At 36.2% G+C, this 12,001-nt stretch overlaps 1 protein-coding gene across 1 annotated transcript in view; it reads left to right on the forward strand.

Moving 5' to 3' along the window:
- Positions 1-4,400: 4,400 nt before the first annotated feature.
- Positions 4,401-12,001, forward strand: part of LOC135206791 (gastric triacylglycerol lipase-like) — a 73,492-nt gene continuing 65,891 nt past the window's right edge. Inside the window, exons 1-2 of the mRNA XM_064238286.1 lie at positions 4,401-4,498; positions 5,147-5,378. The gene's annotated coding sequence lies outside the window, so the exon portion shown is untranslated. The remainder of the gene's footprint in view (positions 4,499-5,146; positions 5,379-12,001) is intronic.

Below are 12,001 nucleotides of genomic sequence, written 5' to 3' on the forward strand. Positions count from 1 at the left end.
TACAGACAAATTACAGTTATAGTTTCCGCTATATTGACCGTTAGTAATCCTTAACGTTTATCATGCCACATCTAATCACGCTCAAGTCCTCAAAGGATTCTCACTGGAACACTCGACCTCAGCTGGCTGGGTTGGGTACAGGGTTAACAGCCGAGTCATCCCAGTTTCTAGGACACTGGGTATAAGTGTGATGACCTTTCCCCTCCCTCCGCTCGGCAGCAACGATTTATAAATACTGAAAACTTTAACCCGAGAGGAGATTGATTTGTTTTTCTTAATTATAGAAGCCAAAGTGAAGTGCTGGTTGTTCCCATTACCATTTACGCGCCTGCAGCATGACTCATAATCAATTAATATATGCAGTGTGCAAGCCCACACTAGCTGTTGAACGCCAAGATGCAAATTTCTCCGGGCACTTCATGAAGCAACTTCTCTAGACTCGGCCATAATTGCCGCTGAAACCACAAACAGCTTCAGTAGCTTTAATTCATGCCTACAGACCGCGCATATCCCCAGGACGCGAATTCGTCGAAAGTTGGTTGCATGGTGGTTAGCTGTCAAGGATGGTTTTACAGGTAAGCGTCTCTCTTCTCGACAAGACTGAATTAGAGTGAGACATTTCACGCTGTCGACGTCCAACTTTTATACGTCGTTTGTATTTTTGCTGGTGGATGATAGAAAGAACGTCAGGGGCGTCATTTGGGGGTGGGGTTGAGGGAGGCAACTGCCCCCCCAAGACTCAAGTTGCCCCCGCCCCCCGCCCCCGCCCCCGCCTCAACTTGGCCCCCAAGCCCCAAGAAATAAAAGAATCTTTCTTTTTAAATGTGCAATCATAAATATATGAAATTTCTCGGAAATATTACGTTTCTTGATCCTTGTCTGTCCTTCAAAAACACATAATATAGCTCAAATTAGAAAAAAATAAAAAAAACCCAGCTGATTAAGCTCGCTTCTCTTGCCAAACCATCTCTAACCCCCCCCCCCCCCTCCCTCCCAAAAAAATCTGAAATGATGCCCCTGAAGAGCGTAAAGATAGATATATTGCGTATCAGGGAGTGTTTACGCGTGCTAAGGCACGAGTAAAGTAACAGGTAAGATTCTTTATTCTATTTCAACGCTGACATGGAAGCTGATTGTTCAAAGGTTTGAAAGATGTAACAGGAGGAAAGCCTCGCAGTTACAATACGAATCAACTGTTAGGAAAGGATAGGAAGTAAGATGGGAGAAAGATAATATGGAAGGCGGTACAGTAAAAGGAATGAAAGTAGTTGCAGCTAGGGGTCGAAGGGATGCTGCAAAGAACCTTAAGTAATGCCTACATTGCACCGCATGAGGTGCATTGACGGCACTAACCCCACCACCCTACGGGGGAAATGACTTACTTCAGTAATATGGAACGAGTAAAGGTGCTTGAACCTCCGCGGGCGAAGTGTTTGAGCTTAACTATTGTATGAAAGTACAGTACGTATTGTCTAGTACTATAAGACCTATTTTCTGTACTGAAAAACTGTGGAACAGTGGTCTTCCAAACTGAAACTTGTAATATTTACAGGAATAATAAGGGGGAACTTTAATACTTCTTGGGTTTTACAGAAAAAAGAACCTACTACAGTGTCAGAAGGAACATCAAAATTCGGCCATTAACCGAGTACCAACAACAGTAGAAACTGGAATGGATCATTGATACTTTATGGAGGCACATTTTGTCTAACAGATGTTTAAGGCAGCTTTGATTAGAGATAAATAAATAAATAAAAATCTATCTATCCCAAGAGCTATGGGAACCAGTTTGAGTTGACACAATCTTCTCCGATCATAATATTTTGGGTATGATTATCATTCCTTAACCTTGGGGTTTAACACTGATTTACTTTCGCTCATGTCACGTAGCTGCCATTTGGAAATTCGTTCCTGTTTATAAACAGTTGTATATTTCCATACGCATTATTCTTTAAATAATTATAGAAATGCCATTCAAAATATAAAAACCCCTCTGTTTACTTTTGCATCAATCATAGAGTCATCCTTCATCTTCATTGCTTCCTGTTTTTAAAGCTTCACACACACACACACACACACACACACACACACACACACACACACACACACACACACACACATATATATATATATATATTATATATATATATATATATATATATATATATATATATATATATATATATATATATAACGTACTCAAACGCTACGGCAAGAGAGAGAATAAAGATTCCGTGCAGAAAGCGCACTCCAGGCTTACGTAAACTTATCAGAGAGACTCACAGGTATGATTCGCCAAATATTAAGCTCGTATATTACAAGAAGAAAAAAGTTAATGTACTTGTCTTATTATATTCAAATAGACCAGTCTACTAAAAATGAGGAAGGTTAATAGGTTCAGTGTGCTCATTTACGTTCAAAGGGATTTGCAATCAATAGGAGAAAGGTCTGAGGATTATTGTATTATCATCATAATGTTATCATTTCACATTATGGCTATAAGATTTCTTGATGAAATGGTTTTCTCAATTATGTATCCAAAAAGTTGGCTGGCCCTCGTGTACATTTTCTAAATTCGTAAGTATGATTGGAAAGGTAAAATGGGTATTGTTATCCTATATATATAATATATAAATAATATATATATATATAATATATAATATATATAATGTGTTTGTATGTATGTATATATGTATGTATACATATATTTTTTACACGTCTCACATACCATAAAAAGCTTGTTCTGCACGTGTTGGGCAGTAGGCTGGTTCCTATGAAATGTTATTTATTTGAATATCTTTTTTGCGAGCATTGAGTAAAACAAATTTGGTCTACCCTTGTCAGAGGATTAAATCCTAAAGAGGGTTGAGAAGGAAGGAACGATGAATCGCGATGAAAAGAATCATTCCCTTATGAATGAGCACTGCAAAAAGGAAATTGAAAGTGACCATTGATGAATAGAAATACAATCACTCTAGAGGCAGGAAAATTGTCAGATGCAGTAGAAATCAAACAGTCAAATGATCTAGACGATTCTTCAAAAGTGAGTGTCTGCGTTAGAGATGTCGAGAGTACTGTGCTGAAAGGTTCCCCAAAATTTTGCCAACACAATCACAAATGATAACCAAGTCAGGTAAGATATCACCAGCCAAGCTTACTTGTCATGAGACCTGTCGGCTCTTGTATTATAGAGATGATAATCAGTTGGCCGTTTTTAAGCCATGAAAGGAAATGTAATAGAGAAGTAATTTTTTTTTCTATTAAAGTGAGAATGAGATGAATAAAATGCATATTAGATGTTTAACAAAACAAACTCTCTCTCTCTCTCTCTCTCTCTCTCTCTCTCTCTCTCTCTCTCTCTCTCTCTCTCTCTTGCAGTTGTGAGCTCGGTTTCAAGTGAATAATTTTCCCTAAAACTTCCCTCTCTTAAGCTACTTAGGCCGGGCTAATTTTCTTTTATTGCCTGACATCGTTATTTTGGTTAAATGATAAAAGAACGCACGCGCATTTGTGTATGTGAGAAAGAGAGAGAGAGAGAGAGAGAGGAGGGGGGGTTGGTTTAGAGGAAAGAGAGAGAAAGGGAGAGAAACGCATTGTTAATGGATTTTTTTAGACGTGCCATTTATAAACAAAGGCCATAAAAACCACTGGTTTAAGTACGTGATATTTACGAGCTTAAAACGCTACACAACAATTGGTTGTAGACATTTATGACTCGAGTAACTGGAGTTTTACATGAACTAACTTTTTCAAAAGATAATACTAATAACAATAATCTTCATATCAAATGATTCCAATTGACATCAGTACCTTGTGTCTTTCAGGTAAGAAACGCATTGTCATTCAAACAATGAAGTTTTGCAATGAATAAAAAAGATACATTACATCAGCAAAAATACCTTTATATTAGGCATAAGCAAACACGTGGCTATAGCATTTGCTGATATTACCTCACAGCATACGTACGATTTTGCCGCGTGTTCCGAGTTCAAGAACAGGTAAGTAAATTGTCGAGGAACTGTATAATCTATTTTGATTCTCAAAGGATATTCAACCGATATTTCTGATAGTTATGGAAGGAGGAGATTATATTTTACAGATATCACAGATGTCTCAAGAACTCCCAACTTTACACTAAATGCGGTGTTTAATTATGGCACTTATCACGGTTTTCCCCCAAAAGTATATCCACGAGCTTCCAGCTCCCGAGGCTAGGGCCCAACGTTGTCAATTTTATTTCCATTTTAAGGATGACCATAGACACACCATTTATTGATTTCCCTGCACCAACATTCAGATCTAAATCAGAGGAGGCCCGAGAGATCTGAACTACTTTCCCACTGTCTTCTCAGGCGAGCTTGCTCAAAACTTTTTCCTGGCCTTCACCCATACTCATACAGCAACGATCGGCCGCGTCTCTTCTGCTCTTCCTAGTTTACTGGTGGATTGCTTAGTGTGCACTGAGAGCCTCGCTGGCTTCGATTCCTCTCACACGCTGGTTAGAAGATTGAGAAATAATGTTGCATTCATTGTGAGCGACTTGATGTGATCTTTTGTTTTCTCTCGTATTTATCGAGAGAAAGGGTGCAGTGATGAAGACGAATGGTGTGGTATATAATTTATTTACAGAAAAGTTTTGAATTTAATGTTACTGACGTTCACTGCATTTTTGCTCTAATCTGTTTATTACTTGTTTGTGAGTGAAAGAAATGACATACCTTTGATCTGTCTCATGTTCACTAAAAAAAGAAAAAGAAAAATAAAAAGGTAAGAATTATTAACGCAAATACCGATGATCTCTCTCTCTCTCTCTCTCTCTCTCTCTCTCTCTCTGTCCTCTCGCCTCTCGATTCCTTTGCTCTGGTATACGTGACGCATGAAAGCGAGAGAATTCCTTTCTCTGGTATAAGTGACCATGAAAGCAACAGTAACTAGAACACCGTTGGACCACTAACGTCTACGATCCATTGAGCAACATTGCTGCAAGATGACTGTGCATTGCCGGTGATTAATACCTGTGTTTAACCCTGATTCTTCACGATAATTGTGCAGGAGGTATAGGTCTTATTTTGCGTTGCATGGGCACTTTATTAAATTACTCGGGCACGCGCGGAATTGAAATACTATATGTTTTCATATTCTGTAGAAATACTCGAACCTCCAGCGAGGAAGAGAACATGAGACCGCAAAATGTTGTGTGCAGCAATTACGCAAAGTAACAGAACAACAGAAGTTGTGTTAGTGTTGTCGACGACCATCGCTCATTTTCCTTCGGATAAATCTGATTTTCGTTGTTAGTAACCAATGCGATCTCTCGGAGGCCAGAAGGGCGCGAAGGAAGGACAAAAGGAAGAGTTGATATTCCTGAGGACCACAAGGTGAGTCGTCGATCATACTTGCGTGTTTGGCAACCTTTACCTTTGCTTTTGTCCTTAATCAGGTCAAGATTTCAGAAATCTAGCCGGACAAGAAAAGAGCCTACACTCCTGAAGTTTCCTCCCCGCGTAACCACGAATATTGTGTGCATTATGACAGAGGTAGCGACTCACCTCGAGGTTCCAAGTTGTTATCCACGCCCTGATATTTAGTGGTCAAACATTTATCTAATGCTATGGAGCTGCTACGATAAAAATAAAATCCAAAATGTCTGTCAAAGAAGTTTAGAGACTGGATAATGTCAACACCGATTCCATACGGCTGTCACCTGTTATTACTGTGAACATACTAGTATATCATGGCTGTATTATGTATCTGGTAAATACAGAAACGCAGGTAATAAACTTTCATGAAATTCAAGGCTACCTTCGTGCTGATCTCCAATGCTCACCAAACTTCTAATATTGTATTTGCAAGGATGACAACATTTTTACCCAATGCTCTTACACACATACGAACAGCACAGGCTTACCAATGTGCCACATGATGAGATTGCGTCACTTCCTATGGTATCTACTCAAGGTAAATCTAGACTGATAACTTTTATATATATATATATATATATATATATATATATAATATATATATATATATATATATATGTAACAATCGTCTCCTTATTTTTTTTTATTGCTTCCTTCTAATTACCGTAATTTTGTGATGCTAATTGTTCCGAAAGCATTATATACTGTATATATATTATTATATATTATCTATTATAATATAGAATATATATTATTTATATATGTATGATGTATGTATGTATGTAGATGTATGTATGTATGTATATGTATATATTACAATTATATACATATGTGTGTGTTTGTACTTTTATATATATATATATATATATATATATATATATATATATATTATATATATATATATATATATATATATATATAAAAGTACAAACACACACATATGTATATAATGTAAATATATGCATACATACATACATACATACATAACATATATATAGATATATATATATATATATATATATATATATATATATATATATATATATATATACAGTATATAATGCTTTCGGAACAATTAGCATCACAAAATTACGGTAATTAGAAGGAAGCAATAAAAATAAAAATAAGGAGACGATTGTTACATATCACTAGCTAAGAAAAACCATTGATGCCTCTCTCTGTTTTCATATAAAGTAAGAAAAATGAAGCACAGGAGAAAAAAAACTAAAAAAACTTCCTGTTACCCGAAAATACAAATCACTAGCCTTCCCAGGAATTACCAACGTACCCATTACGATTAAAATACTGCCACATGGTACAGGCTCCTCGTAAACCATACGTACCGATCAAGAGAACAGCCCTCAATCTCTCAAGTAATAAAGTATGCAAAGAGGAGAGTAGGTCTTGCCTGGCTCATCTAGGATTCTAGAAACACCTGGTATCCTTCAAGATCAAGGTGACACCCACCTTCCTCCTCGGCCAACGTTATCCCCGATTAGTCTTCCGAGAAGGAAGGTGAATGCCTTCATTCCAAAGTTCAGTGTCATTGAGCCCTAATGTAGTAGTACGGAAGCTCGGTGCAATAACCCACAAACAAACAAACACACACACATATATAAATATATATATATATATATATATATATATATATATATGTGTGTGTGTGTGTGTGTGTGTATAATCATATAATATAATACGTGTGGGAGGGAGTGTACGTGCGTTTTATATAATTGAAAGGTAGAAGATAGAAAAGTATGTAATCAATACGGTTTCGTATCGATTACGTACATCTGTGTAACAGAAACTAGTAACCATTTAGAGGGAAGGCCGTTCCCCGTATGGCTTAGGCCTAAGGGTTTCGACTTCAAGGGCATCATTTATGAATTCCAGGACGTTTCCTACTTCGTCGGCCACGGCTGGCTCAATTAGGGCGTGGATTGCCAATAACAGCAAAGGGTTGTCCTTCCTAGGGAATGGTCACCGTATCGAGGTCGGGGTTGCTGAATGAACGGCGCGTCATAGAACTGTTGCTCTTTCTCTTTCCTTTTATACACACACACACAACACACTCACACACATATATATATGTATATATATATATATATATATATATCTATATATATATATAGATATATATATATATTACATTTATAGAGAGATATGTATATATTGTATATACGCATATATATCATACACACACATGCATATATATATATATAATATATATATAATAATATATATTATATATATATATAATAGATATATATATATATATAATATATATATATATATATATATATATATATATATATATCTTCTATGAGTTTTGCTTTTCTCCCCCCTCTCTCTCTCTCTCTCTCTCTCTCTCTCTCTCTCTCTCTCGCTCTCTCTCTCTCTCTTTAATTCCATCTTGCTTAGGTTGGCGGTCCACTGTGTTTTTGCATCAGGAGAATTGTTCGTAGCTTCACGAAAGACATTTTTGAACACACACAGAAAGAATCTGCACTGCAATGACTGTTCGACTGACTGTGGCAATGAATTGTAGTCGATTTTATCTCTGGTTTTTTCCTTTTACAACTTAAAAACTAACGGAATACTCCGAAATAAAAAAAAAAAGTTATATACTATATATATATATATATATATATATATATATATATATATATATATATATATATATATATAATATATAATTTATATAATATTTTTCGGGATGATCGAAGACAACAAATATTATGATTTGGTTCGATATGGCTCTCTCTCTTTACAATCAAGTTATGGAACTCTCTTAACTTTCGTGTTCCACATGTCTATAAACTTTCCTCTTTTAAGATGCGGCTCGCTTTATTCCTTTGCCGTTGTTGGGTTCAGTTTTGTTCTCCCCCTTTATTTTTTCCTCTTTAGTCTTCAGTAATATAAATGTACTTAGTTGCTCCTCCCGTCGGCCTTCTGGTAGAAAGAAGTTAAAAACTCAGGCGATTTAAACGTCCAGAGAGAGAGAGAGAGAGAGAGAGAGAGAAGAAGAGAGAGAGAGAGAGAGAGAGAGAGAGAGAGAGAGAGTGGTGTCATGCTGGGTACTTCCAAGTCGAAGCGTCATTCAGACGAATAACTGAGAGGTTACTGTTATTCTATATTATTCTATTTTCGTCAATGGAAAGAAAGAAAAAAAAGAAGGAAGCTGCAACAATTCAGCTTGGAGACGTGACGATAGCTAAATGGCAACAGTCGAGGCGTATTTCTTACGTTAATTTTAAGATTACTTCACATTTAGTCGACCATCACAGAAATTAGTTCAGCATACTTGTCAGCACTGCATGCCTTCAGTTCATGAGCCGGAATTTATTTTTGTTCCTGAAGAATTCCAGGAAGGATTCGTCATAAGCGTTCAGTAATAAAAGAAAAGAATTGGTAGTAATAATTATTAGAACAATCCCTTTATTAAGTGCTATCCTTCACTATACGACATCACAGTTTGCAATGGAATTCTATTCCAGTTATTTGAAAGAAATCGAATTTAATAGAATAATTCTGATGTCTGGAACTTTGATAACAATTCTAAATCAAGTTGTCAACAAATGGCAGTTACTACAATTTTTTCTTTGAACACTGACTTACTCTGAAGGAGTTTTGCTTTTAAATTCACCTTTTCTTTACAAAAACACTTCCAGAATCAGATTGAAGTGAAAGATCGACTAATAAGTTCACTTGGGGCCTGCTTTTCAATCGGTCAGTTGCAAAGATCAGTTAACAATTCTGAAGGCATCCGTTACAAAGGTCATTTAGCAATTTTTACAAAAGTCAGTTAGCAATTTTGACTAGTAATTCTGAAAGCGTCAGTTACAAAGGTCGGTCAGCAATTTTGACTAGAAATTCTGAAAGCGTCAGTCACAGGGGTCAAATTCTGAACTGAAAACAAGTAGCGAAAGACCCCCTAATGATGGGTCTTGTAAATTTAAGATAGGATAAATTCGTGTGGGGATTTAATGGAAAAAAATCTCTGTTAAATACCTTCCAAAAGGACCGAATAAAAAAAAAGCATCATTTCATTCGAAATGCGATTTTCTGCGACTTTATGAAGTAAATTAGAATGTTGGTCGTACCTTTAAATTGGATTTTTCACTTATTTCTGAGCTTAAGGTTGATGACAAGAAACCTTCATCGAGAGAGAGAGAGAGAGAGAGAGAGAGAGAGAGAGAGAGAGAGAGAGAGAGAGAGAGAGAGAGAGAGACTTGATCTGAATAATACAAGGATGATTCTGCATAATCTACTCCTCAAGACCGTTTTCAATTAATCCACATCTAGGTACGACGCTGTTAAGACAAGGCACACGTCAGTTATAATACTAAACAAGTAAAAGGTAACTGTTCAAAGGCTCTTCAACTTACGCAATGCTTCATGATCGTTTTCCATTACTTGAAAGGTTTTGTTATTGTTCCCGACACTAAAAAAAAGAAGATAACCAGTGATCATGTTCATGATTCTACTTCTATCAATCTTACACAATTGCACACGGACCCGCACGAACCCGTACACACACACACACACATACACACACATTATATATATATATATAATATATATATATTTATTATATATAGAGATATATATATATAGATATATATATATATATATATTTATTGTATACGTTTGTCACAAATACGCATACTTTTTATACCTTAAAATATTAAGCCAAGAAAAACTCATCAGAAATCTAACATCACTTTCATTATATCCTGGGAAAACTTAAACCTATATGGAATTATACATGGTAAAAGGCCCAGCCTTGACCAGGATTCGAACCTATGCCATTTTGGATTGGAGTTATGGTGAAAATGGCTAAGAATAAATGACAGGAAAGATTTTTCCTTATCTGATCATAAGAATAGCTTCGATATAACATTACGAAATATATATAGGGAGATTATGGTAGTAAGATAGATAAGGGAAGAATGAATAAGGAGAAAGATGCGTGAAACACACGTTTGTTATGAGAGAGTAATTAAGAAAGGTTTAGGAGCCAGAATGGACCTAGAAAAGTTTAGAATTGCGATGCACTGTACAGTGTATAGAAGATTTGTGGCGTAAAAGGTATATTGTTCAGAGTGATTAGACGCTTTTTTGAAGCATGAAGGTTTGTGTAAGAATAAGCAGACGGGAAATTACAGCTTTGGTGCGAAATGTTGGTCTTAGAATAGGTTGTAATAAGTCTCCAATGTTATTTAAAAAATTTTATGAATGGAGTGAGGAAAAACAGAAGTAGTTGTAGGTGTAATGAACACAAAGGCTAGTTTTTCAGTGTGAATGAACATCAACATAGAGGTTAGTGGCGTATTGTGCGAACATGAATCGAGGTGATTCTAATATAACTTTTGTATAGATATATGAAACGTGTGATGTGGAAGATTTCTACACTAAGTATTTTACTCTGTCCTAAAATTGATTAATATAATTTCTTATCGCAATTCTACCTCTTGATTTGAAGAACACGTTACCACACCCGGGAACTACCCTCGGTTGACAATACTACCGAACACAGCATACAAAGGACTGCTGGAATAGTTTGCACTATCATGATTTTCTAATAGAATTGAAGTTATTCAAGTATTAACTGTGAAGAGTGTCCGGGAAAAGTAAAAGTGTGAGAGTATTGGTTATTGCAGTTATCGATGACCAATACAAAAAAATGGATCTATAAAAGAATTTGTTAGCAGCAGATTAAACATATCATCATTAGTATATTATTAGCGATTAGGATTTTACGCTCCATAACTGAACGTTAACACAAACAACAGAATATGTCTCTGAAGACTTTCATCATCATTTGGTGATGACTCGAATCAAGCTAATACAATTTCAGAAGACTTCGGACGGATCAAGGTTCGGAGGGCGGGGAATTTCAAGCTTAAGACATAGCTTCAAAAGATGAAGAGGCAGTTTTACAAACAGAAAATCATCCAGCAATCCGGGCAGATTTGAACACAACTGATTTGGGAGATCGATCAAGGCCAAGGATGCATGATCCACATACAGTGTTGGCTGCAGTGGAAGGCAAATGTTTAGCTCAGTGATTGTACTAAACAAGAGTGAGATTTTTAGTTATGGCTGGCAGTCTTAAAAAGTAATATAAAAGGCAGCTTTAAACTTTTGGCTACCGCCAGGCAACATATCCGTTTGTATTTTTGTGAAGGTGGTCGGTTGTCTGGCTGCTTTATATCAGCACTAGTCCTTGCTAGGGGCGGCTCGTAACTGTGATAGGGGGTTAAAGGCAATAAGAGGTATGGTCTGGACCTCTGGACTTAGGCCAAACGACTTTGGTGAAGGTTGCCAACAAAAGGAAACTTTTGTATTGAAAAGGTATACACGGAATGTGCTAAGGTTTAACCCTATTATAATTCAAACAAAGTTGACGCAGCTTATATTATCTTTTTAAATCGAAGAGATATTACTTCTGGCCTCATATTTGAGAAAATTTAATCAGTTTAAAATATTTGCCACTGAAAGAACAGAATTCGAGAAGTTCAAACGACAGATTTAACGCATTTCAGAGCTTCGGTTAAAAGTAGCGGTTGATAGCATCTTTA

The sequence above is a fragment of the Macrobrachium nipponense genome, chromosome 31 (assembly GCF_015104395.2).
Source record: "Macrobrachium nipponense isolate FS-2020 chromosome 31, ASM1510439v2, whole genome shotgun sequence".
Lineage (NCBI taxonomy): Eukaryota > Metazoa > Arthropoda > Malacostraca > Decapoda > Palaemonidae > Macrobrachium > Macrobrachium nipponense.